We start from the raw sequence: 27,651 nt of genomic DNA, 5'->3' as shown, positions 1-27,651 counted from the left end.
ATCAGATCGTCAAAACTCTTTTAAACACTGATGAAACTTAATGCTGGTGAGATGGTAGGGAAGAAGAGTCAATGTGTGGAGGAGGTGGGGGTGAGGACTTTGGCTTAGACATGCCGGGTGGGAGGTACCCGGAGGCCTTGATGGCAATGGACAGCAGACAGCTGGTCACACACATCTGAAGTCTGGGAAGAGCTCTTGGGAGTCCTTGGCTTGTAGGTGATTACTGAGGTCAAGATAGGGACAGATGACACTGCGGTAGGTATAGAGTGAGAAGATGCCCTGGATGGGGCAGTTTAGGGCCACACTGGGCATCTTCCTGTCCCTTCAATTCACCCAACTTGTCCCTGCCTTAGTGTTTTTATATGATTTGAGACTTAATATATGTCTTAGCAATTGTTCCATTTATCATTATGTAATGACCACCATTATCCCTAATAATGCTTTTGGCACTAACATCAATCTTGTTTACATAGCTACACCACCTTTCTTTTGGTCAATATTTGCTTAGAATACATAGGATAGGACTTTTTATGAGAATTTTTATCTGAGAATTTCTATTCTTTCACCAGAGACTTTGGTATATATATTGTTACTATCAATATATTTGCATTTATTTTTATTGTCTTATTTAATGCTTTATATTGATCATGCTTTAATTTGTACCTTCTGTCAATGTGATTGAATCTTCTAGTATTACATATTTCTACTCCACTCATTAAGAGATAACACATACTATTTCTATTTTTATTGGTTAGCCTTGATTTTTTAGTACATATATTGGATGGTATCAAGTTAATCATGATGTATACTTTCTTTGCAAACAATACAAGGATGTTAAAACACCTTGGATTTATCATACTGCCCCTGTCTTATTATTGTCTGGTATTTTAGGCACTTAAATAAAAGACATCTTATTTTTATATCCCCCAGATAATAATTAGTCTTAGATAATAGATATCCCCTAGATAATAATTAAACACTCAACGCATGTTTAGATTTAACAGCATATTTGTTATTTCTTTCCTGACATAACTTCTTATATTTACTCCTCCTTTCTGGATTTGAATTTGTTTTACCGAAAATATGCCCCTAGCATAATTCTTTCGAAAGGATCTGTTTGTGGTAAACTCTCTTAATATTTGTCTGGAAGTGATTTTTTCAACCTCTCTTATAGTCTAAGTAGTTTGGGGGTTTTGTTTTTGTTTTCAGTGGATGGGTAGGTTATAGAAATCTAGGATTATCCCAGACAAACAAAAACTGTGGGAGTTCATTACCACTAGACCTGCTTCACAAGAAGTGCTAAAGGGAATTCTTCAGATTGAAATAAAAGGATGCTAACTAACAACATGAAAATATATGAAAGTATAAAACTCACTGTAAATGTAAGCCCTGACACAGTAAAACTACTAGAAGAAAATATAGGGGAAAATCTTCTTGACATTAATCTAGGCAATTATTTTTTGGATATGAGCCCTGAAGCACAGGCAATAAAAGCAAAAATAGACAAGTGAAATTGGATCAAACTAAAAAGCTTCTGCATAGCAAAGGAAGCAATTGACAAAGTGAAGAGACAACTATGTAATAGGAGAAAAATGTTTGAAAAGTATACATCTGATAAAGGGTTAACATCCAAATATACATATATATAAGGAACTCAAACAACTCAATAGCAAGAAAACAAATAATGTAATTAAAAAATGGGTGAAGGACCTGAATAGACATTTCTCAAAAGAAGACATAAATGGCTAACAGGTATATGAAAAAGTGCTCAACATCACCAATCACTAGGGAAATGCAAATTAAAACCATAATGAGATATCACCTCACATCTGTTAGGATGACTATTGTCAAAAAGACAAAAGATAAAAAGTGTTGACATGGATATGGAAAAAAGGGAACCCTTGTATGCTACTAGTGGGACTGTAAATTAATACAGCCATTATGAAAAACAGTATGGAGTTTCCTCAAAAATTAACAATAGTACTATCACATGATCCAGCAATCCCACTGCTAAGTATATAGCTAAAGGAAATGACATCAGTATGTCAAAGAGGTATTTGCAGTTCCATGTTCATCGAAGCATTATTCACAATAGCCAACCAATGTACCTAAGTGGTCCAATACTTAGAATCAACCTAAGTGGCCATCAACGGATGAATGGATAAAGAAAATGTGATATATACACACAATGGAATATTATTCAGCCTTAAAAAAGAAAGAATTCCTGTCATTTGTGATGACATGGATGAACCTGGAGGACTTCATGTTAAGTGAAATAAACCAGGTATAGAAAGACAAATACTGAATGATCTCTCTTATATGTGGAATCTAAAAAAAGCTGAACTCATAGAAGTAGAGAGTAGAATGGCAGTTGCCAGTGGCTGGGAGTGGCAGTGGGGGAATGGGGAGATATTGGTCAAAAAGTAGAAAACTTCAGTTAGGATGAATAAGTTCTAGAGCAGGGTAATTATAGTTAATAATAATGTATTTTACACTTGAAAAATCTCTAAGAGAATAGATTTTAAATGTTCTCACGACATAAAATGATCAGTATGTGAGATGATGGATATGTTAGTTTCATTTATTCATTTCACAATGTAAACATATCAAAACATCACCGTGTATACCATAAATATACACAATTTTTATTTGTCAGTTATATCTTAATAAAGCTGGGGGGAAAATAAAACTAGCAACAGCTAAAATTTTGATAAAAATTCTAGGGTAATAATTATTTTTCATTGTCATGGTTTCTATTGTTGTTGTTGAGAAATCTGTCATCCTCTGTCACTTCTAATAAGTCTCTCCGGCTACTGTGCTTTACGGACTTTTTCTTTGTCTTGGTTTTCTGTAGTTTCACTCTGATATGTTTGGGATTTTAAAAAATTCTGTTTGGTGCTTGTTGTGCTTACTGAATCTGAAAATTCTTATTTTTCATCAATTCAGGAACATCCTTAGTCATTATTTTGAGATTCCATGTCTTTCATCAATTATCAAATATCCTCAGCCATTCTCCTTTCCAATAGTGCCTCTCCTAACTCCTTTCAGTTCCGACCTCACGAAATACCTGTTAAATGTATGTTGAGCCCCTCATGGTGTCTTCTATAGAATGAGCTACTCATTTCATCTTCTCATTTCAATTTCTTATTTTCAGTCTTTTTAGTTCACAGTTTTGCGTTCTGGGTAGTAGCTTTAAATCTATCTTCCATTTCACTAATATTCTTCAGTTGTGTCTAATTGTCCATCCACTCTTTTTATTATTTTATATTTTTAATTTTTATTTTTTTAGAGATGAGGTCTCACTCTGTTGCCCAAGATGGAGTGTAGTGGCTCAATCATAGCTCACTGTAACTTCAAACTCTTGGGCTCAAGCGATCCTCCTGCCTCAGCCTCCTGAGTAGTTGGGACTACAGGTGTGTGCCACCATGCCCAGCCAATTTTTTACTATTTGTCATAGAGACAGGGTCTTGCTATGCTGCCCAGGCTGGTCTTGAACACCTGGCCTCAAGTCAGCCTCCCACCTCAGCCTCTGAAAGTGCTGGGATTATGGGCATGAGCCACCATGCCTGGCCCCAATCCACTGGGCTTTTAATTTCAATGATTATATCTCAATTTCTACAAGTTCTACTTGATTCTTTTCTAGATCTGCTTGTGTCTCGCCCATATTGTTTTGTTTTACTTGTCTTCAGTATCCTTTACAAATGTTTTTCGTCATTATAAAACATTTATTTTATGATCTCTATCAGATTTTCAATTATGTGAAGTGCTTGCTTGTCTCATTCTGCTTTTTGACTGGTGCTAGGATGTTGAGTGGGCCCTGTAGTCCCTCAGCCTACATGGTGCCAAGGTGAGTCACAAACAAAGATGGTGCCCCCGCCCCCAACCCCAAGTAGCTTCCAGTGAAGGCAGTCGTGCAAGTTAGAGAAGCGTGCGTTAGCTGCAGGCTGCCATGACAACCAGAAAAGATTTTGTTGTGTCTTGTGGCTGCTTTTGACTGTTTCTCTCCAATCCCATAGAAACTTTATCCTGGAAAGGGTGAAAACACAGCAAATCCCATCTAATTCCTTCTTAGCTTATCTGGAACTGAAAGATTTAACCAAGTAGTCACACAATTTCTGATCAAACCCATTTCAGCTCCCAATTCTGAACAAAACTGAACTTTCCAATTTGTTAGGATGAGCAAATAGAGAAAAATCACCAGATATTTAAAAAGATTCGATGATTTAAAAGAAAGAGACTATATATGAGGAATTAAGAGAAAATATCTCACTTGAATTAAACTTATGGCAAGAAATTGGAGGAAACTTTGATAAAACTCTGATTTGCATTCTCAGTTACATTCAGGAAAACATTGCACCTATGAAAAGAATTGGTCTGAAATTACACAAGCTTGTACTCAAATGAAAAGTATAATTAATGAATAAAAAGGTAACAGTCACTGAAAGTCAGATTGTACACTGTAGAAAATCAATTTAGCAAATTATAATATGTGCTTGATACATTAATAAAAAGAGATTATATGATACAGTAAGTAAAAAGATCAGAATTGTGAAGAAAAGATTGAGGCTCTATTATACCCCTACAGATAATACAAATTCTGGAAGGAGAGCATGATAGATTATGAAAAATGGCCCCCAGTGAACCCTCTTCCCTGCATCCATGCCCCTCTGCAATGTGACTTTGACAGTCCTCCTAGCAAGAGATGGAGTCTATGTTCCCCTTCCTTGAATCGGGGCTGGCATGTGATTAGCTTTGACTCATCGAATGCAGTGGAAGTGGCATTCTGCGACTTCTGAGCCTAGGCCTTAAGAGTTCTTATAGCTTCCACTTTCCCTCTTGGAGCCCTGAGACCACCATGTCGTGAGGAAGCTCAGTGTAACCTACTGGAAGATGAGAGGCCACGTGGAAGCAGCCAGGACACCCAGCCAACAGCCAGCACCAACTGCCAGCCGTGTGAGCGAGGCCGTCTTGGACCCTCCAGTCCCAGTCGAGCCACCAGATGATTGCAGCTGCATAAATGAGTGATTTAAAAAATTTTCGAGAAGATACTTAGGTTTAGAGATTAAAACGTAGAGCAGAAGGATGCTTCAGATTGCCAACCCACAGAATTGTAATCAATAATAAATCCAACAAGTATTGTTTTAAGCCACTAAATTTTGGGGGTAGTCTGTTATTCAACAATATGTAACAGAAACAGAAAAAGAATAATTAAAGAAATAATCATGTACAGGAATTTCCAGAGTCCTCTTTTCCCCTAGCAAAAGCTGTTCTAGTGTGAGCCAGTCTCTCACCAGCATGAGGAGCTCACATCCTGGTCCCTAATTCACACAATGCGCAGGGACGTATTGTGATCCCTGGCTATGTATGGCCAGTGGGGTCAGGGCAGCACTGACCCTGTAGCAGCTGGCTTTGCTGTGTCATCTAGAAACACAGGGGATACCTGATTCACACGGCAGCCATGGGGATTATCAAGTGTCGCCTTTGGAGTACAGGAATGGCCATGCCCTGACCCACACAGTGTGTCTGCAACACTGCAGGCCACTGCAATGGCTGGGCCCAGCTGTCGTGATAAGTACCCCGAGACACAGGATGAGCTGAGTCCTCTGTGCTGGCCTGTGCCCGGCTCAGCACACACGCGCTTTTCCACTCCTGTCCTTTCTGTGTTCACCTGCACCAACAACCAGGCGCTGCAACCCAGGGTCGGGAGGGCATCCTGGGGGTATTTAAATCCTGGTGACCTCCCTACCCTCAGACATAAGGGCCTGGTACCCACTCACTGACGACACACTGCACTTGTGGTCTTGGGAAGGGGCTTTTTCACAAAGGATTTCCCTTCCTTCCTAAGGTGACAAAGGTGACTCTGTGCCACCTCTCTCTTAGATTAGAGGAAGAAAGGAAGTTTAATTTTGACAGTGAGACCTGCTACACTAGATAAAAAATTCCCTGAGCTAAAGACTTGCATCTTTAGATTAAGAAAAAAAGTTCATTGGCTACCAGGTGAAAGTAATGGAAAGAGATACACATCTAGACCTACCTAGTTAATTTCAAAGATAAAGAAAAATTCTTAGAAATACCCAGACAAGGAAAAAAAAAAAAGGAATTCTATGAGGAGGTGGGTGGACGGCTGGGCATCAAATTTCTCTCCTACAACACTAAGTGCTACTAGACAACTGTGTTGGGGGCCCCAAGGCAACCGCCAGGTTTGTGATTTGCTAGGAGGGCTCTCAGGACTCTGCCTAGAGGTATTCTCGTGGCTATGATTAATTGCGGTGAAAGGACACAAAGCAAAATCAGCAAAAGGTAAACAGGTGCGGGCACGAAGTTCAGAGGAAACCAAGCACAAGTTTCCAGAGACCTTTCCCCTGGAGTAGCACAGGACATGCCTAATTCCAAGAGCAAACAGTGACAAAACGTGCCAGTTGCTGTCTAACAGGGAAGTTCAATAGAGACGCGGTGCCTGAGGTTTTTATCGAGGGCTGGTCACGAAGGCACCCTTTGCCTAGCACACACAATTCCAGGAAAGCAGGTGTTTGGCATAAACCACATTGTACGGTTCAGGCACAGCGAGCCTCTCTCATCAGCTCTGGGAATGGCAGGAATCCTCCCGAAATCCAGGTTCCCAGACACTGGCCAAGGGCCAACCTTGCCAGCAAGACCTTCTGAGGATACAGTCTCAGGCCTGCTATGTTGGCTCTTTTCTGCACAACGAAGAAATGGCATCTGCAGACTTTTAGTTTAAAAGATTGTTACCCAATAGTTCTAAAATCAGCCAAATTATTGTTCATGGGTCACCGCAGCAGACATTTTCACATATGCAAAGCCTCAGAGAGCGTGGCTGTCCATACCCTTGCTGTAAAATAATTACTTGAACATTAGTTTCCTATTGCTGCGGTGGCAAATTGCCACAAACTTAGTGGCTTAAAACAACACAGATTTATCATCTTGCAGTTCGATAGGTCAGAAGTCCGGCAAGGGTCTCACTGGGCCACTGTCAGGATGTCGGCAGGGCTGGATTCCTTCTGCAGCCTCCAGGGGAGAGGCTGTTTCCTCACCGTTTCTGGCTTCCCCAGGCCACCGGCATCCCATAACTCACGGCCCTTCCTCCATCTTCACAGCTGACAGCGGTGAGGTGAATCTTTCTCCTGCTGCCCCCTCGCTTTCTCTGGTCACAACCGGGAGGTTCTCTGCTTTTAAAAGTTTATGTAATTAGGTTGAACCCACCTGGATAATCCAGGATAATCTTCCTATCTTAATGTCCTTAACCTTAATCACACCTGCAAAATCCCTTTCGCCACGTAAGGTAACATATTCCCAGGTTCCAGGGATTAGAACACGGACCCCTTTCGGAGGGCATCGCTCTGTATTCCAGCCAGCACAGAAAGGAGTCCGAATCAAGAACCAGAAGGGGAAGCGGAGGATGGTGCAGACGTTTCCCAGGTGGAAGGGGAGAGGGAAGATGAGAAGGCAAGGAGTGCGTTTGAAGAATCTAAATAGCCCCATGGTAGGAGCACAGGTGGGGGGTGTTGAGGTGTGGGGTGGGGGAAAGATGGTTTGTCCGACTGTGAACGTCTTGAGTACGAGGGAAAGCGTTTGTTCCCCCTGTGAAGGCCGGAACAGGAGCAGATGTGCACACTCCTGGAAAGTGAGCATGGCGGCAGTGTGGACAAGGGAGTGCCCGTGGTGCCTTACCGCACCTGTCGGCCCACTGAGGCTGGCTCGGGACCTGGGAGGAGGTTAGGGCACACTGGTTTCTGCCATTTCATTTTCTCCCTTCAGGTCTTAACCAACATCTCCCAGGAGCCACCTGGACCACTTTTTAAATGAATGAAGCAGCAGTTGGTAGGCAGAATGGACCACTGTTTGGGGAGGTGCCCCATGTGTCCCCCAGCTGCAGAAGTGAAGGGAGGGGAGCCGGGGCTTGCCGCCCTCAAGCAGCTGCAACACTTGGCCAATTGAGGCCCCTGCCTGGGAGCCTGGCCCACGGGGTGGGCGAGGGAGAGATGAGGTGCATTTAGAACTGGTCCACGGAGGCAGCTGTCAAGTCCACGGGTGGGACCGTCATTCCTGGCCAGACGGATAGGGGACCATTCTACCCACGGTTCGCGACCTTCTGCAACTGCTTTGATTCCTGCTCATTTTCCAAACCTGCTCTTCCAGCTTTGCATCGATTCTGTAAACCCAATTATCCTTCCAATAGATTCTTTTTAAAAATGTTGGCTAAAGACCCAGTTTCTTTTGCTTGCATTGGGGATCCTTGACAGAGTCGGTGACTCTTGCTATAAACCTATTCCAAGCTAAAGTTGTTTCTTTTATGCTACATGAGGCAGAACCATAAGCTCCTAAATGATCCAATTCTTTTGTGAGGGACAAGGGAACCCCAGCTGAAGGCAATTGCCCTTCGCTCTGGGCGAGAATGCAGACTGACCTCTGAAATTCTCATACTCCAGAGACACTTCCCCTCAGACTGGGTGTGACAATGAGGGCTGTCCCTTCAACCAGCTGCACTGAACTAGATGCAAGGAGCGCGTTTGAAGGATCTTGTTGCAAAGACTTTCAGGCATGAGTTATGAATCAATTGCCGACTGCACCTGCCCAGCCTTGATGCCAACCACTGATATCTGAGACAGTCTAATGGCCATCCCCACTCTGGGGTCTTAAGGTCCCTGGGCCGGGCTTTCTTAGCTCATCCACTGTACTAAGTGCGTTGTCCTCCTCTTTCTAGAGGTTGCACAGCTGAACCGTGAGTGTGGTGCCACTTCTGAGCCACCGTGTCGACAAACCTGATTATCTCACCGAGCTTCAGTGTCCCCATCTGTGTGATGGAGGAAATAAGATCTCCAACTCATCGAGATTGTGACACTCATGCAAGCTAATGGATTTCAAAGAAATTTGTAAATTGCAACGAGATACACAGACATGCAAAAGTGTAAATATGTCATTCAATGTCCTTCAATATGAAATCATGTCATACATTCCCTCTGCCATTTAATTCTAGAAAAAAACTCTCTCCGCCAAAAGAGTGATCCACGTGGTCCCCGCTCTCAGAAGCGAAAGAGAACATTGGTAGCCAGGGCTCTTTCACAGCAAGTGATGGAAACGAAGTTGAAAGAGTCTAAGTCAAAACTGTGTGTTGGTCATGTGACCAGAAGAGGGCGGTGGTGAAGCTGGACTTGGGGATCAAATCGATCCATGCCTCTGTCATTCTCTCTCACCCAGTCGCTCCACCTTCGTGTCCCTCTGCACATTGGCTTTGCTCTCGCTGTCTACACAAGCTTTCTCCACACACTGGGGAGCCCGGTTTCTAACCCTTCAGACTCTCTCCAGCTCAGTAACAGCAGAGGAAAAAGGATCTTCCCCTCCAGCTTCAAACGGAAACATCCTGGGGCAGAATTCAGATTGGTCAGCCTAAACGGAAGTATTTTAGCCAGGGAAGTAATTCTGATGTGTGGCAGAGTGCTAAGTGTCTCCCACTATCCATTCTCCTCTTCCTGCTGGAACCTCCATTTTTGAGCTTGTCGTGCAGCTGCCCAGTTAATACATTTCCCAGCCCGCCTTGCAAATAGGTGTGGCTGTGTGTCCAAGTTCTGATCAATAAGGTAAGCGGAAGGGTTCTGAGGTATTTCTGGAAATTTTTCAAAGGGAGAGGTTGCTCTTTTCTCCTCCCTCTCCTCCTTTCTATTGCTTGGAATGTGCATGCAATGGCTGGAGCTCCAGCAGCCATCCTGTACCATGAAATGGCTTTGTGAATGAAAGAAGAACAAGACAGACAGAGCCCGGGTCCCTGATACCATGTCTTTTCCCTACCAGCCTTGAACTGCCTCCTCTGGACAGTATTATGTGATACTTTTATCTTGTTTAAGCCACTACTGTAGAGTTTTTATTTGTGGCCAAATCTAATCTTAAGTGATGTATAACTCAGGCTGGGAGTAGAATATCTATTGACAGAAGAAGGGACTGGGGTGAAAACATCCCAAGAAACACAAAACAATAGCTGTTAGAGAAGTGCAGTGTTTCTCTTCCTGCCTGGGCCATCAGGAACCTCTTAGCAGCCTGGGTGTATCCACTCACCATATTCCGTTCCAGCCTTATTCTGTGATGTTCTTTTCCATTCTTTGGTTAGTGCCCATCCTTACAAAAGTAGCCGGAATATAAAATGAAAGCCACCTTTCCAACAATGTGCTGCATGCAGCCCTTGTCCCCTGAAGTGCTCTGGAGGAAGGCTGGATCTCTGGTCAGTAAGTCTGGCGGTTGGTGCCTACATGTTAGAGATTCATAAAGCACATTAGCATATTAAAGCTTCTGAAAAGTCTTTCATTCAAAGAAACCTAATTAATTTTCTTTAACACAGTTTTTCCCCAACCTTATTTTACTATAGAAACCTCTTTTCTCCCCATATAAAACCTATTAACATCCCATAGAGAAAGATGCTTTAGAAAATGTTGGATTAGGTAAATGATTGCAAAAGTGGTAGCTGTGACCTTGGAAACTGCTTGGGTGAACAAGTGTTTTGAGCAGCATTGCTCCTGTTCAAGCAATCACCTCCAGCCATGAGGACCTGCTTGGTGCTAGCTGTACCTGGATCCTGATGTCCTAGTTGTGGCCAAGGTGGGACCTTGACCCCTCTTGTTCTAGACCCAATGTTCTAATGTATAAAGACAATCCGTTTCCTTTGTCTCTGTCTTAGGAAGGTTGGGGACAGCTCTGAGTCTGTTTTTGGTGGGATCAGCAATTGTTTAATCCTGAAGAAAAGAAAGGCTTCCTGTCGATTGTTCCCGAGGGCTCAAACCTGCCTTTAGCACACAGACCAAAGACAGGATGAGACTTCAAGCAAAAGACATCCCTGTCAGCTTGGGAAGAGGGGCTCTTTGTAGTCTTGGCCAGATCGAAGCCAGAGCCCCCCACCCCCTATTGTAATGTCTCCAACCGCCTGAGAAACGTGAGCCTGCTCTTGAGTCACACGGCTGTCGCAGGCTGTCGCGGCTCGTTACAAGCCTGCGTGAGCAGATCCCCGTGGGCCTGCTGACGTCCGGGGGACCTGTCCTGTGCACTGTCTGGGGGGAAGTTTCTCGTTATGTTTTTCCCGGTCTGGGAGCACAGCTCTGGGTTGCTGGCTGGCGTATCCCCTGCAAATGACAGACCAGGGGCTGCCAAAGAGAGGGGCTGAGGACAAAGTGTGGGAGAGAAATCCCTGAGGCCCGTCTGTGGGGAGAGTTCCTTTCCCTTCTGTCAGGAAGCCAGGCAGCAGCAGGCGCCTCCTGCTGCTCCTCCAAACTGAAACCTCTCTCTCCCGCCACGACGCAAACATCAGATCCTTCCCGGTCCTTCCCAGACACAGCACGGGCTGGCCCCAACCCAACAGATCTGCAGCTCCAGAGCTGCCCTTTATTGCCTCTGTGGCCTCGGGAAAGTCCCTTGGACTTCCCTGGACCTCAGAGAACACAGGCAATCGGGAGGATTAAATGAGCGAGAGCTGCCCGTGAACACGCCCAGGGTGTGGCTCACTCTAGGTGGTTTACACAGACATTTTTAAATGCCACCCCTTCCCGGATTCCAGTTTTCTCTGACTCTTCCAAAGTACACTTTCCGACCCCCAAGTCTTTCTTAAATAGGACTCGATTTATCGAGAAAGTGGGACTTTCTCACCCTTCCCAGTGTGGGTATAACATTTCTGTATCTGAAACTGGGAGTCGCAATGGATACGTTGGAGGCAATTTTGGAAATCAGTTTAGATTAGTTCAAGAAGTTAATTCTTAGAAACAATCTTCACAAATGATGCTTTCAGGGGAGTTTTGGGGTTTTTTGTTTTGTCTCGTGTTGTTTCATGAATGTGCTCCCATCCTAATTCTGTGAGAGATGAGCCTGGGCTGAGGGTAATGCATTCTCCCTTTGCTGTGGGGATTTCCAGAACAAAGAGATATGGAGTCCCGAACTGGACTGCCTTCGTGTACTGCAGAGACAGCCAGTGAGACAGGGAGGGAGGCAGGGAGGGAGGCGAGGAGGGAGGGAGAGAGGGAGGGAAGGGGACAGAGAAAGAGGGGGGAGGAGAGAGAGAGAGAACACAGGAGAACCAGCCACAGACAATGAGCCGGGAAAATTGAGAAGAGAGAAAGGGAGAGATTGGTTTTCAGATCTGTCCTGAACCTCTAAATTTTATTCATAGAAGTCAGAGCCAGCGCTGGTTGTAAAAGCGGCAGTTAAGGTAACTGTGGCCTCGGAGGCTTCCCGGAGCTCCTCGCACAGCGGGGGCTTATGCGCTGTAGGGGGAGCCCAAGCCCTGTCTGTGCAGGTGGCGTTGCTCTCACCCCTTTCTCGGCGATGAAACCCAGAGACTGACACGGGAGTAGCTTTCACAGTCCCGCCGCACAGGACGCGGACAGCTCTCCCTTCTTGGACGTGGATCCCTCCTGCCCCTCCCCAGCACCGTCATGTTCCTCAAATGCAAATGTGACCGGGGACCCCTGGATTAAATCCTTCATGCTCTCCTACTACAACAGACAGTGAGATCCACCCCTTGAGGACAGTCCCCTCAGTGCCCCACTGCAGACCCTGAAGGGCGTGGCCGCCTCTCTGGGAGCCCCAGGGGAAGAAGACCTCTCCATGCCTAAGTGCAGCAGGTCCCTAATCCTGCCACACCTCTGGGGGACCCCATATCTGCTCACTCCCCAGCCCCCAACACAGGACATCCAGGCCCATCAGAGACTCCAGACAGGCCCAGATACTTTGAGGTCATTTAATGTGGAATGCACATTAGTGTGGTAAAGGCTCTGAGAAGTCCTGCAGTAGAATAATACATTTAACTTTGTTTAACTAGGTGTTTTCCATGCTTAACTAACCCTGGACCACTTAGCCACAGGACACTGGGCAGCCGTGTGCCAGAGGCATTCACAGCCATGCCCAGCCCCTCTGGAGGACAGAGATAGTGTCTGATTCAGCTCTAGGGCCACAGAGTCTAGCACGAGACCTAGAAAAGAGTGTGTAGAACGAATAAATGGACAAATTAATGAAATCATGCCATTTTTAGCCCAGGCTAAACCCGGGAGTTACAACTGCACGCCACACACTCTTTTCCAAGGCAACTAAGTCCGTGGCCAGTGCACAGCTTTGTTAAGACCAAATCTTTCTTTTCCCAGCGTTTATACCAGTTACAAACTGGCAGGCCTTGAACCAGATCTGTCTAACATATGTGTTTTGTTTGGCCAGCACAGGGTTCTGTTTTTTTTTTTTTAGTTTTTTTTTTTTAATGCCGTTAGGTAGGGCCTGAGCTCTGCAGTGCAGCCAGATCCAGGCTCCCCCCACCTCAAGCCCCTTCCCACATTCGTGTCACCTGCTTAGCCTCCCAGGCCTTTGAGTTTGCCATCCTGGGTTTAAATCTCCCTGGGAAGCTGCTTTTTCAATCTGCCCATGAACACCATGAATTTATTTTGAAATTGATTTGCCCAGATGAGAAATCATGCAGATCTGTAAACCTTAGATCGTCTGCAATGAAATATTTATACAGCCAAATGGGGCACGGGCCCTAATGCACGTATGGCGACTCCCTGAGCCAGTACCGATGAGGAGATAGGGATGGTCTTGCCCATACGCGCATCTTCCTGAAGATTCTCAAGCTTTAATGGCCTCAGCATTCCCAGAGAGTTGGTGGAAACCCACACTGCTGGGCTCCACCCCCAGAGCTTCTGAGTCAGCAGGTCTGTGTGGGCCTGAGACCTGCATCCCTGACAAGTTTCTAGGTGATGCTGCCGCTCATGGCCTAGCGCCCACACTCTGATCTGCCGCTCTACCGTTCACAAAGCTCTTTCCCAACTGGCTCCTTATTAGACCCCAGTGACCAACCTAGGAGGTGAACTGGGCAAGCATGACTATTTGCAGGTCACAGCTGAGGACAGGCCAACGCAGAGAGGTTAACTGATGACGCAGGGTCACACAGCTTGACATGAATTGGGTCTTTCAGTGCCAAGTCCAGCTGCCTGCAGACAAGGGTGTGGCTGAGAGAAGCTGTCCAACATCATTCTGCTCCGGACAAGGGGACTGGGCCGGTGAACGACACAGCTAGCATTGGAGAAGTCACTTTCTGCTGGAGAGACCTCGGCCTCCAAGGCAGGAGCTGCCAGCCTCTCTCTGCCCCTCTCTGCTCCAGGACTCCATCCACACTGTGGCTCTATGTGGATGGGAAGGAAGAGGCTCCCCCTATTTTTGCCCCACAGTGGTCCCAGCCAGGCAGGAGAGGAGCAGAGCTGCCCACTCCCCAGAGCCAAGACGCCCCTCCCTGAGCTCTCTACGTAGTAGCCGCGGTAGAGTGAGAGACGGGCCCAGACTGCAGCTTCTGGGGGAGAAGACGGGGGAGCGCAGAGCATATGGAGCAAGAGTGACAGAATTTGGCAGTGCGGCCTCCACAGATGGGCCTGCTTATGTCCAGACACAATCCGAGGCCAAGGACTGAATCATCTCTCTAGCAATTTCTTGTTTCCAAACACGTCTTTTGAAGAATGTGGGGATGCTCAGTGCAGCTCTCAGAAACCCTGGCTGGGGAGGAACAGATAACAGGAAGGGAAAGTTGCTTTTGCAGGGGGTGGGTGGGGAAGGGTCCGAAATGCCCACCTGATGGGGTGGAAGTCACTGGATAGAGGCAGGGGCCTGGGGGTCAGGGCAGCATTTGGGGCATCCTTTCAAGTGTGTTGGGTGTGTTTTCTTGGGTGATTTTCACCACCCCATAAAGGAGTCAGCACCACCAGCCAGCCCATCGAACAGGAGGGAAGACTGAGAGTGCAGGGAGTGTGACTTGCTCAAGGTCTCCCCACTGGTGGGGGCAGTGTCGTGAGTGGAGACGAGGGAATGGGGCATTCACACGTGTCCAAGGACCCCCACCCCCAACCCTGAGAACTAAGAGTCTTGTATCAGTCTCCTAGGTGGTCCTTGTGCCCCAGCCCCCTGGCACGGCCTTCCAATAAGTTACTGGGTCCTCACTAGGGCTCCCTAGGGTCTGTCTTCAGGATAAAGTCTGGGCAGCTTTGCCTGGCGTTCAAGATCCTGCAAGGTCAGCTCCAGCCTGCCTTTCCAGCCTAGTGTGCATCCCCTGGCTTGGGTCCAACCCCCATTCAGTGCTGCACGGCTGCAGCCTCGGGTGGGTGCCCCGGCCACATCTCCCTGCAGCTTTTCTACTTTCTGTGATCTTTCCTTGTGTCCCCTCCTGTGTCTTTCCCAGGTCTTTTCTCTCATTAAATATCTGGTCTTCAAGGACTATGACCTCCTCCCCTCGCCTCTCCTCCCTGCCCCATAATGTGTGTCCTCTGCACATGAGCACCACCCGTGGCTTGCACAGCGCTGTCCCCCTGCCAGAGGTCATGGGGGGTGGGTGTTAGCCCCATTCCAGACTGAGGCCAGAGAAGGGACGGCACCTTCCTGAGCTCTCACGAAGCTGCGGAGACTGAAGCCCAGGTTTCCGGACTCCAGGTCCAGTGCTCCTTCCACCGAGCCCATTTTGGGAAAAGTGAGTCTATTGGCTTGAGAGCAAGCCACCCATCCACACAGAGACGGTGCCCATGTGCCTCGGGTTGCCCTTGGGGAGGAAGGGGACTGTATTCATTTCCTATTGCTGCCGGAACGAATTTCCACAGATATAGTGGCTTAAATAACACAACTTTATTATCTTAAAGCTCCACAGAAGTCCAACGGTGAGTCTCAGTGGGCCAAAGCCAAGGTGCCGGCAGGGCTGCGTGCCTTTCTGGAGGCTCTGGAGGAGACTGCGTTTCTTGCCCTTCCCAGCTCCCAGAGCCACGTGCATGTCTTGGCTCTTGGCCCCTTCCTCCCCTTCAGAGCCAGCAGTAGTGGGGCAGGTCCTTCTCACATCGCGGCGCTCTGACCTCCTCTGCTGCTTTCCTCCTCCACGTTTCAAGGATGCGCCACCCCTGCACTCCAGATAATCTCCTCTTGAAAGATCAGCTGATGAGCAGCCTTAATTTCATCTGCAGTCTTAATTCCCCTTTGCTGTGTAAGCTGACGTGTTCACGGGTTCTGGAAATTAGGACATAGATCCCTTTTGGGGGCATCCTTTGCCTACCATGGAGACAGAGCAAATTCCTGCCCATAGGGCCCATCAGTGGCGTCACTGGGCAGAGAGGGTGACACAGGCCTGGGCCAGATGTGCCGGGGCTTCAGCACCCTCTGTGCGGGGACACAGTCCCGAAGGGCCTTGGAAAGCAAGGGCAGACCTTGGAGAGCAGACAGACAAGCACGGTGGCTCTGACAGTCTAGCCCTTTAACTCCTGGAGCAAGCTCTCCCCTACCCAGGGAAACCGAGGCTGTCTCATTCAAAGGCATTAGGTGCTTGCCAACGAGTCTCCCTCATCTTATTCATCTCTGCATCCCCCCACCCCACCCCCATATTACTGCCCCTTTAATATCAGGACACGGCAACATCTGTAACCAAACCTGTACTATCACGCCCCCGCCGCTCCCACACACACATCTAGAGGTCGTACCCATTTATAATGAGAATTGGATCACTTAGAATAAAATCTGAATTTTTTTGTCAAGGCCTCTAAGGTGCTACTCATTCTGACATCAAGCTACCACCCTCTTGTTACCTGAGCTCAAGGAAGACTAGCTTCCTTTCCATCACTTGAACCCACCATGCATCTTCCTGCCTCAGGGCCTTTGCACATGCTATTTCTGCTCCCTGTGACTCTCTTGTTCCACTCTTCCCCTGGCTGACTCCTGCTTATCCTTAGGTCTTAGCCCAAATGTTGCTTTGTTACAGGACCCTTTTCTGACACCTCTCCCCCATGCCAACTAGGTCTCCTGTATCGTCATCTGTCTCTAGGAGCCTAAATCTGAACCTTCATGGCAGCTATTTGTGGGCATTTACTCTGCTGTTGTGCAGAACAGAACCACTTGGGCTCTGACACGGCAGGAAGGTCATCCTTTGGATCAAAAACCTCAGGATTAAAATGTGCTAAATTCTGCAATTTTATCTTCCCTGTTTGAGAACTAGGAATGAGTCCAGCCTTAGGAATACAGCTCCTCCAGACTGGTTTTTTCCATGAGCTCTGAGGCCAGGCAGACCCACTGCCTGCTCCCTGCTCCTCCACCAAGTGGCTGGGTGGCCCTGAGCAAGTAAAGTCATTTTGCGTCTCTGGTCCCATGCTCTGGCCCACCCAGCTGACTCTGGCCCAGGAGGGTGGCAGAGAGGCCTTCACCAGCAAGCCGTGGCGAGACCAGAGACCATTCGGTTAGAACACAGCACCCAGCGGAGACAGGAAATGGTGCTGGCTAGCCAAGATGCACGCGGTCCCCAGGAAGCCCTCTCTGACCCTCCTCTCCTTCATCTTATCATGCTGCATCCTCAGGACGGGACACACGCTGCCTGGCCTGGTTCCACAGTATCATCATCACTGCTCAGAAGGTCTGACCTCGAGGATTTCCAGGGTATCCTCAGAACACCCTGAGGCTTGTCTCGGAGACCCGACTGAACGCTGGCCAGTCTGCAGTGGGAAAGGCTGCGGACCAGCTCCACTCCTGCTGCCTCCATGGCAGGGACTTCTCTGCCAGCACGTGACTCCTCAGCAAGGCAGCCTTCACTAGCCCAGGTGGGGCCATTCTCAGCGCAGAATCACTCTGTCCTCTGCCCCCAGCTTCCCCGGACAGGCACACTCGTCTAAGATCAGCCGGTGGTCCAGAGCGCTCGGGGACGACGAGGCTCTTGCCCCCCAGAGCAGGGCCCGGCCAGCACTCACAGCGCCCATCCCTTCGTCCCATCCAGAACGGCCACAGCAGTAAAAACAGGAATTGAGAAGAGGCTGGGCGCGGTGGCTCACGCCTGTAATCCTAGCACTCTGGGAGGCCGAGGTGGGAGGACCCCTTGAGCTCAGGAGTTCGAGACCAGCCTGAGCAAGAATGAGACCCCGTCTCTACTAAAAATAGAAAAATTAGCCAGGCATCCTGGTGTGTGCCTGTAGTCCCAACTACTTGGGAGGCTGAGGCAAGAGGGTTGCAGGGAGCTACAATTATGCCACTGTACTCTACCCAGAGCGACAGTGAGACTCTGTCTCAAAAAAAAAAAAAAAACAAAAAAAAAACCAAGAATTTGAGTGCCTACTATGTGCCAAGCATGTGGTAGGTGATTTACCTGAATTTTCCTCTAGTCCTCCCAACCACCCCATTTTACAGAGGAGGAAACTGAGGACTGAGAGGTCAACTGACTTACACAGGCCACCCAGCCTGTAAGTTGAGAAGTCAAGATGAGAGCCACGTTCTCCTCAAGCCCTCACGGAGATGATCATAGCCACCAGGAGGGATCCTGTGATCCCACGTACATGTTTTGTCCTTTACAGAGCTCTCTCCCAGCTGCCTGTGTCTCTTATCCTTGCCCAGTCCCTTGGGCTGAGTATTGTTAGCCCTTTTATTCCAATGGGAGCGTTTGGGATTCAGAGGAAGGAATCACCTGGCTCAAATCAGCAGGTGTGTGAGTTATCCATCACTGTGTAACAAATTACTCCAGCACATGGCAGCTTAGAACAGGACACGTTTATTATCTCCCGCATCTGTGGTCAGGGATCCTGCATGACTTAGCTGTGTTTTCTGTGTCGTGGTCTCCGGTGACGCTGCAACAGAGGTGTCAGCCCAAGCTGTGTGGTCTCGTCTTCAGGCTTGCCCGGGGAGGGATCTCACTCACGTGAGTGTTGGCAAGACTTGATTCTTCACGTGCCGTTGGACTGAGGGCCTAAGTGCCTTGCTGACTGTTGACCAGAGACCTCCCCTGGGTTCCTTGTCATTTGGGCCTCTCCAATGTGGCAGCTTTATCGAAGTGTACAAGCCCAGAAGACAACAGAGAGAGACAAAGAAATAACAGTCTTGTGTAGCTCAAGTGTGGAAGTGGCATCCCATCTCGTTTGTTGTGTTCTATTCATTAGAAACGAGTCACTAGGGTCACCCCTGACTCCCACCCTGGGAAAGGGAATTACACGGGGGCGTGATTGCTAGCGGGTGGGGATTGCTGGAGACCATCTTAGAAGTCTGCTGACTACAGCAGGAGGCTGGGCTGGAGCCTGGTGTGCACAGCTCTGAGCTTTGGCCCCTTCCTCCCGGGCCCGGAACGTGCTGGCCCGGTGGACTCATGTAGCAGGTGGCGACCTTCCCCTTATCCGTCCTCTGGGAAGGCTCTCAGGAAGGGGCCCCCGCTTTAATTACACTGCCGCCCCAGGGAAGCCTGAGCTGCCCGTGCTCTTCTCAGATAGTTTTGTTCCCCCTTACTGCCTTTAAATCAAAGCTGCTCTCTGTTCAAGGGCTCCCAGCCCCAGACAGGAAGAGGATTTATGAGTGGGTGATCCGGAAATGTAATATAGAGGAGTCAGGACCCAGACGGTCATGTGAACCAGAGGTCCTGGTGAGGCAGGCGGCAGGGCCCGGTGACCTCTCCGCCCAGCCGCCAGCCCAGCCTCTGCCTTTATGAAAACCCTCCATCATCCTTCCCTTCCGCCTGGCCCCCTCCTTCCCTCCCTGCCGCCTGCACTGCCGCCCAGGTCACCTGCATCTGCCTGAACCTGCCTTTCCAGAACTGCTCCCTCCGTCCCCCACCTCTGCCTGCCCTTCTCCCCTTCCCAAGCCCTCGGGGGCTCCAGTCTCCACAGAGAGACTCCCACCTCTTGCCTTCACTCACGCTGTTTCCCCTCCTGGAATTGTCCTTTGCCCTGTGTCCCTGTGATCAAACCTCCTGGGGGACTCCTTCCTGAGCTGTCACTCTGTCCCTCTCTCATGGCTCTGAGCACTGTGGGTCTGCCGTCCATGCCATCCTCTCCCCATTAGAAGGCGAACTCTTTAGGGACAGCGGCTGGGGCTGGCAGCCACCATGGCTCGGCCACTACCTGGCACGCAGGAGGTGCTCACTGCTGTTGGAGTGGCAGAAGAAAGGCCCGGGTCACAGTCCCCTCTGGGTGGAACGAGGAACAGCTCTCCTTCCCCGTTCCACGTGTGGGTCAGTGGCCACGCACCCCCACGCCCACCTGCACTGCCCCTTCCTCTCTTCCCCGAGACACCCCTCCTGTGTCAGGCCTGGGGCTGCCTGGGTACAGCGCCAGCCCTGCCACATACAACATGCGTGGAGCCCCCCAGCAGTGTTGGGGAGGCAGTGGGTGCAAGAGAAGCCAACAGGGTCTTGCCCAGAGCAAAGCCACCTTCCCAGACACGTATGTGGTGCCCCAGAGGGACACCCAAAGGGACATAGACATTCACGCTCAGAAAAATGCCACTCCGTCCTCTCCCACTCTTCCCCCGACCCAGTTCACCTCCAAGGGCCAGGCTGGGTGGCCTGAGCATCAGCCCGGACCCCTTCTTCCTTCCCGTCCCCCCACCCAGCCCCATGTTCTGCAAGTTCCTTCTGCTGAAAGCACTTTTCGCGTGTGCACCCCTTTCGCCAGCCTGCAGCCACTGCCCCGTCCAGGCCACCACAGATCCTGCCCTCATTGCTCTTCCTGCCTCCACGTCACCCTACTCTAGGGACAGCACCATCATCCTTAGCAAGTCACTCCCCTGCTCAAAAACTTTCAGTGTCTCCCCGTTGCCTGAGTAACCCAGTTCACGCTCCTCAGCCTGACATCCAAGTCCCCCACCCTCTGGCTGGCCTGGGGCTTCTCGGGCCTCATCTCCCAGTTCCCTGGTGGCATCTTCATCCATATTCTTGAGGGCCACCCACACTGGCCCACCTCCTGCTGTCCTGTAGCCCTTGTCCTTTCCCACTCCCGGGCCTTGAATCATGTGGTCCCTCTGCTGGGAACACTCTTCCTCCTCATCTCTGCCCATCTGACCCACCGTCCTTCCAGGACAGCCCAAAGGCCACCTCCTCCATGAAGCCCTCTCTGACCACTTTCCAGAAGGCAGTGAACTCTCCGTCCTCTGAGCGCCCCCTACCCACACAAAAGGTTCCCTGTCTTGCCACCCCTCACCCCAATCGTGAGCTCCCTGGGTGCAAGGACCAGCCTCATTTCCCTCTCCTCCAACCCCCTGCTGCTGCCTTGTCTATGGAGACAAAGACAAAGGCATCCCTTGGGGGAGGGGAGCCGTCTTGTGACAGCTCAGACCCACAGAGGAGAAAGCGCCCAGAAGGCTGCGCTCCCAGGGAGGGGTTCTCACCAGAAGGCCCCCCCGCGCTGGGCCCGAGCCAGGGAGTGTTTGCGGGAGCCCAGGGGTGTGTGTGTGAGGGGTGGGGGGGCTTGGCAGCTGCCGGGGTGGTTTATGATCCATTCTTGTTCGTTCCCTGATGTCTTTGTTTAGAATCCCCCGCTGCTCCTCACCAGGCCAGGAGGGGGTGGGGACAGCTCAGAGAAGGGGCGAAGGGGCCTTGGGAGGAGCAGCTCCCCTCCTTTAAGGGGAGGCCTGGGGAAGGACAAGCAGCCCCGGAAGGGCCCTCTTGTCACGGTGCATCCCCGGTCGGATGTGAGGCTGGCCCTGCGGCTCCTCAGTCTTCCCCACTGTCCTTCCTGTGTCTCCAGCCTCTCCCTGGGGACCCAGATGGCGCCTTCTCCCCAAACAACCCTCAGGAGTCCGCCCAACCCCACCTCTCGTCCCCCCCCCGTTCTTGCCAAGGGTGCCACCAGGACAGCGCTCAAAGCCTTGTCCTCTTTGCCCAGCACCCCGGCCATCCACTTGTCTAGGCCAGTCCTTTCCAACTCTCTGCCTTTGTCCCCACTCTCCCTGACCGGGAATAGTTTAGCACGCAAGTGACCCAGCCCGGAGAGACAGCCCGGGTCCCACTCCCACCTCTGCCCCTTTCCAGCCGGGGTCCTCAGCAGGTCCCTTCACCACTCAGAGCCTCCTCACCTAAAACAGATGTGATGCTCCCTGTCTCCTGGGTGGCGAAGTGGGGACTGAGGAGGACACAGAGCAGGGCCAGGCACACGGACATGTCCCATGGAAGGAGCCCATGTCAGGAGTGCCCTGTCCTCCCTATGAAATGTCACGGCCACACGTGTCATGCCCTACAGGTCTGTCCTTGTGGTGACCCACTTTTCCAATCAATCCTTCTTGGTGACCTTCCCAGGATCTTCCTCATCTACCCACCCCCTAAAGTGTTGGTGGCCTCTCCCCTCTGCCCTCCCCTCCTCCGCCCGGGCAATCCCAGCCTGCCCTGGGCGTCTGCAGCCTCGGCCAGGTCAGCCTGAGCCTGCACCTCCAACCCCGTCTCTCCCGCAGCCCCGAGGCCCCCTCGGCCCTCTCTCAGGCACCCCCGACTCAGCAGTTCCAAAGGCAGGGGCAGGGGGTGCGCAGCAAATTCCAAAAGGTCACAGATGTGTGACTCCATTTATATAACCGTATTGAAATGATAACACTTTAGAGACGGAGGACACATTCATGGCTCCTGGGGCGGGTGCCGGGATGGAGGTAGGTATAATTATAAAAGGATATATTAGCTCCCAATTGCTTCTGTAATAAATTGCCACAAACATAGTGGCTTAAAACAACACAAACGTATTCTCTCGCAGTTCTGGACGGCAGAAGTGCAAACTCAGTTTCACTGGGCTGAAGTCACGGCGTGGCCAGGGCTGCAGTCCTGCCAGAGGCTCCAGGGGAGAATCCATTTCTTGCTTTTCCAGCTCTGGGAGGCCACCTGCCGCCTTTGACCTGGGACGCCCTCCTTGCGACACTCCGGGCTCTTACATCCATCATCACATTTCCAACTTCCTGCTTTGACTGTCTTGGCTTCCTCCGACAAGGACCGTTGTGGTGGCATTTAGAGCCCACCTGGATAATCCGGCCTCTCCCCCCATCTCCAAATCCTTAATGAAGCACACCGGCAAAGTCCCTGGCGCCACGAAATATAACAATCCCAGATTCCAGGAACTAGGACATGGACATGTTGGGGGACGGTGGTGGTGGCATTATTTAGCTCGCCACAGAGGGCAACACAAGGGATCCTTGGGGGGCTGGAGCTGCTCAGTATCTTCACTGCGGTGTTGGATACACAGACCTGCCCAGGGGATGCAATTGTATAAAACTTCACACACACACACACAATTGAGTCCAAGTAAATCTGGTGGAGTCTGGATAAGATCAGTGGTTTGTATCAATGTCAATATTCTGGTTGTGACATTACACTATAGTTCTGCAAAATGTCACCCTTGAGGGAAAAAAGGGCAAAGTGCATGAGGGCTCTCTCTGCATGGTTTCTTACAACTGCAGGTGAATCTACAGGTATCTCAAAAAATTTTCGGTTATTAAAAAAGTGTTAGCCTGAACACGTGGCAGAAGCCACTTTGGTTATCTCCTCAGTGCCCCTCCCCTGGAATCTCCCAGTCCCGCCCGCAAGGGTGGGCTCTCGGTCCCCACGTGTTAGCAGGTGAGCTTGCCCTCTTGGCTACAGGTGATGGGCCAGGAGTGGGCACCTGCCCCAAGCCCAGCCCCTTAGAGCCTATTCTCCATTCTTTGGTAGTTCAGAAGTGGGACACCAGCGAGAGCCACTCTGTGGATGGCTGGACTTGTCACATGTAAACATGACACTTGGGTGCCCATGTTCCATCATGTAGAGGGAGGAACAGGAGACAGTCCTCGCAGAGAGGGGATCAGCACCCCTGTGCGGAGAGGAGCAGACAGAGCTGCAGAGGGGGCCTGGGTCCGATCAGCTTTCCACTTCCTGTTTCTGGTCCTGGTGTGGCCCAGACTAGCCCTTGGATTTCATGAGATTCCTTGTGTCCTTGTACCAATTCCCTCCCTGCCACTCCCTATCCTCCAGATCGCTGAAGAGGAGTTCTATTATTTACAGCTGGGATTCTGAGCCCATGGCCTGCCCCCGGCCCCAGGCGCTATGGGGAGGTTTGTGTGCACCCCTCCAGGTCCAGCTCAGGGGTACAAAGGGCCCTTTTTTATCCTGGACTTCGACCCCAGTCCTGCCCCGGACCTTAGCTGGGCAGCAGGTGTCACTCTGTACCTTGCAGGAGAGGGCCCCGAGAGCAGCTCTGCCACTCCTTGCGACTCTGCCCCAAAGCAAGCACACAGCAGGGCTTGACGAAGGTTGGTAGGACGGAGCGGAGGCCATCCTGAGAACCCTTCGTCTGTGGCAGAGGACAGTCTGAGGAGAGTGGGCAAGCCCCACACTGTCGCATCTTAGAGAAAATGAGAATGAGAAGAGACCAAGTCAGCTCCCCCAGGCAACCAGGAAACAATTTGCAAGATGGAATTCAACAAGCAATGCCAACAAGATCATAATGACCATATTTATGGGAGAACGTGGAGGCTCGAGTGCGGGTTTTCATTATCGTGTGTACAAATGTGACGGCTCCGTGCAGCCGGTCTCCCGCTCCAGGCGGCAGCTGTTGGCTGGCGCATGGTAATTTGATGTAAATTGCCCCCAAATATGGTAATTCCCTCCTCTGCCAGGGGAGCTTGAAGTCACAAACCTGGAGATGTTGGTGGCAGATGTTTTGTTACCGCTCTGCGGGCTGCTGGTATTGTGGAAGGGGCAAGAGACCTGAGCCAATGCTCACCTGCACCACCTCCGGCGTGCCTGCTGCAGGACCTGCGATGGGTGAGCACCTCACCCCTCTGGGCCTCAGTTTCCACATCTGTAACGTAGGCACAGTGTCCTGCCAGGGCTGCTTGGAGGAGCAGAAACGATACACCAGAGCACCTAGGACGATGCTTGCATTGATATTATTCTTTTGGCCCTCACAGGCGCCAGTTTTGGCCTTTGGGCCATCAGTGGCCAGGGTTGCCCCCTGGTCCTCAGTGGTGGGCTCCCTTGGGCAGAAAACAAGAAGAACAACATGATTAAAGTGAAAGTGCTGGGCAGACAATGTCTACCTAAGGACAGACTAAGGTTTAATATCTTTACAATCCAAGAGCTCATCAGAATTCGTAAGAAAAACATCAATACCCCAATATGTAAAAGAGCAAAGGGTTCAAACGGACAATTCACACTAGAGGAAGACAAATAGCGCCCGACTCAAGGGAAGGTGTCCCTTCAGCCTCTTTTGCTTTTCTTTCCTTCTTTAATCCTTGGTGAACGTCATCAAATTAAAACAACCTTGAGATGGCTTTATTCCCAGAAAATAAGAAGAATATTAAAAGGGGAATACCCAACACAGGTGACGGTCCCAGTGGAAGTGACATGCTCTGCTAGGAGGTGGCCACCTACCCGGCGCGGACATCTCGAAGGCAATCTAACAATAGGCACCAAAAGTCAAATCAAGATAAATGATCCAGGCGTCTCACTCATGTGAATTTCTCCTGAGGAAATGATTCGCTAGAAGGAGAGCACCAAATGGACAACGATGCCGTGAGAACATGTGAGGAGCAGGGTGTGCCTCCGTCAGCGGCGGGCGGTGGAGCAAGCCGTGATGCCACCACACGGAATCCTCGCAAGCACGCACTTAGTTATGTTTTGAAGAGTGGGCATACCGTGTGCCATAATGTTTACGGTGTATTTTTAATTAAGAAAAGTGAACAAAAGGCATTTATTTATAGCATGAGGGAAACTACATGCATATGTGCTTATGTAACACAAATAGTGCCTCAGTGCAAAAGATGGGATGATGACAGAGGTGGGGTGTTCAGCTCAAAGGGAGACCCCGGGGAGGCATGAGATTTCTGTCTCTCAGTCCCAGAAGGTCACTCCAGAGCAGCGGCAGTGGTGGACAGGCTTTGACAGGCCCTGAAAGGTGGGCCTAGGGTGTGAGGGGAAATTCTTTCGGGGGGCAGATGGCAGCTCAGCTCAGAGAAGAGCCTTCCTGCAGTTGTGACACGGGCTGGCTCCTGAGGTAGTGAGCTCCCAGGGGCTGGAGGAAAGCAAGCAGAGGCTGGAGCAGAGTCAAGCGTGGCTCGGCAGCTGGACTGACGTCACCTAGGATGGTTCAGTGATGCGACTCACACCAGCCCAGGTGGCCCAATATCCCTAGAACAGAAATAGAGCAAACCCATTTGTTCATGGAACATGGGGAAGGAAAGACGGGGGAAGGAAAGACGGGCGAAGGAAGGGGAGGGCGGGGGGAAGAAGAGGCAAGGCCTGTCACATGCTAAGCAGGAATCTAATCCCTTTGTAAACACTGTCAGGAATTTGTCTTCCTAATTGAAAAGCCCATGTGGGCTGCTTAATCCAGTCCATGGTAATGAGACCAAAACACATTAAAGCACATATTGACTCCAGGCCTCGCAGAGCCAGGGCTGAGGACACCAGGGGGACTGTATTGACAACAGCGAGGCTGGGGTCAGTCTCGGCCCCTCGGACGCCATCCTGCTGCTCACTTGCTTGAACCGTCCCATGGAGAGACCCAGACACACACCCACGGGTGGCAGGACTTTCACGGGAGAAATGCCACTTACATGACTGGAATCATCGTCCTTCTTAAATGGAAGAAGAAAGTGGCCTTAAAAATAAAGGCCTAGATAAAAACATTCACTCAAGGATAGCAAAGTCCAAATCTGTTCATGGGACTTTTTTTTTTTTTTTTGCCTGTTTGATGACTTCAAAGAAATCATTACCAAGCCAAAGATCAGCCTTTTGGGAGGTTGGTGGCAAAGCTACGCTCAAACAATTCTCGACTCCTGCTTGTGACATCTAACCCCTCCTACAAAAGGTTAATGCTCTTATCCTCAGCCTCGCTCTCAGTAACAAGTCTCTCATCGTATATTCAATTAATTAGCGAGGCAATGAAGTGCGTGGCCCCCACAGGGCCTGGAACTTGGAGCCACACAGACTTTGTTCCCGCCTTGCTCCTCACCTGGGCCTCGTGTCAACTGTGCAGCGGTTTCCCTGCCCCCGGTTTCGCCCTCCCCAGTCCATCCTCCACACGGGCTACCAGAATCTTCTTTCTAATTTACAGCTCTGACCGTGCCTTGCTCTTACTCAAAGACCTTCCATGTTCCTCAGCTTCTACTGGATAACACTTAAAACCATGTGTGTTTTTTCTAGCATCAGCTCCTATCACCACACCCCTAACCACCACCACCCCAAATTCCCACCACCGTGACATGCTCTGACAGTCCCGCCATTGACTGACTAGGAGAAAGTGACTTAACTCACAGGGCTAGAGGCAAACCACCTCCGAGGGCCAGGCCGGTGCACTTTGCATCTGGTACAACACACAGTCATCTGGCTTGAAGGCTTTTAACAAATAATATTAGCCCCACTGCATTGTAGAAAAATTCTCAGTTTACAAAGCTTTTTATGTACAATATCTCACGTAGCCCCCAGCACAGCTCTGGGAGGTGGACAGTATTGTGCCCACTCCACGAGTGCTCAGGTGGAAAGGGACTCCGCAAGGCCCCTCAGAGGCTGGACGTGGAGCTGGAACCCAAGGACGGGAGCCCAACCGAACCGAGTACTCCTTGCAGTCTGAGCCAATATCTTTCAGCATGTACTATTTCTCCTCTTTTACAGAGGAGGAAACTGAGGCACAGAGGGGTCCGGGGACTTGCCTGTATCCCAAAGCTGCTGAGCAGTGGGGCTGGATAGATCAAACCCACCCCGCTCAATGTCTAGTTCGCTTCCTCTTGAATCCCAGCTGCCTTTCTGCAGTAGCCATCAAGAGGCTAAGTGGAGGTTTACCCTTTGACCTTGGCAGTCATTCTTCTTTGGGTTCCGGGAAGAGGCTTTTCTGAATCGTTGTTTAGAATGTGATGGGAGGTGGGCATTGAACCAGACAGCAGCTGTCATGCGAATTGAGTCAC

This window comes from Lemur catta, chromosome 10, assembly GCF_020740605.2.
Source record: "Lemur catta isolate mLemCat1 chromosome 10, mLemCat1.pri, whole genome shotgun sequence".
NCBI classification, from domain to species: Eukaryota; Metazoa; Chordata; class Mammalia; order Primates; family Lemuridae; genus Lemur; species Lemur catta.
The sequence above is the reverse complement of the archived record's forward strand: the minus strand, read 5'-3'. Positions refer to the sequence as shown.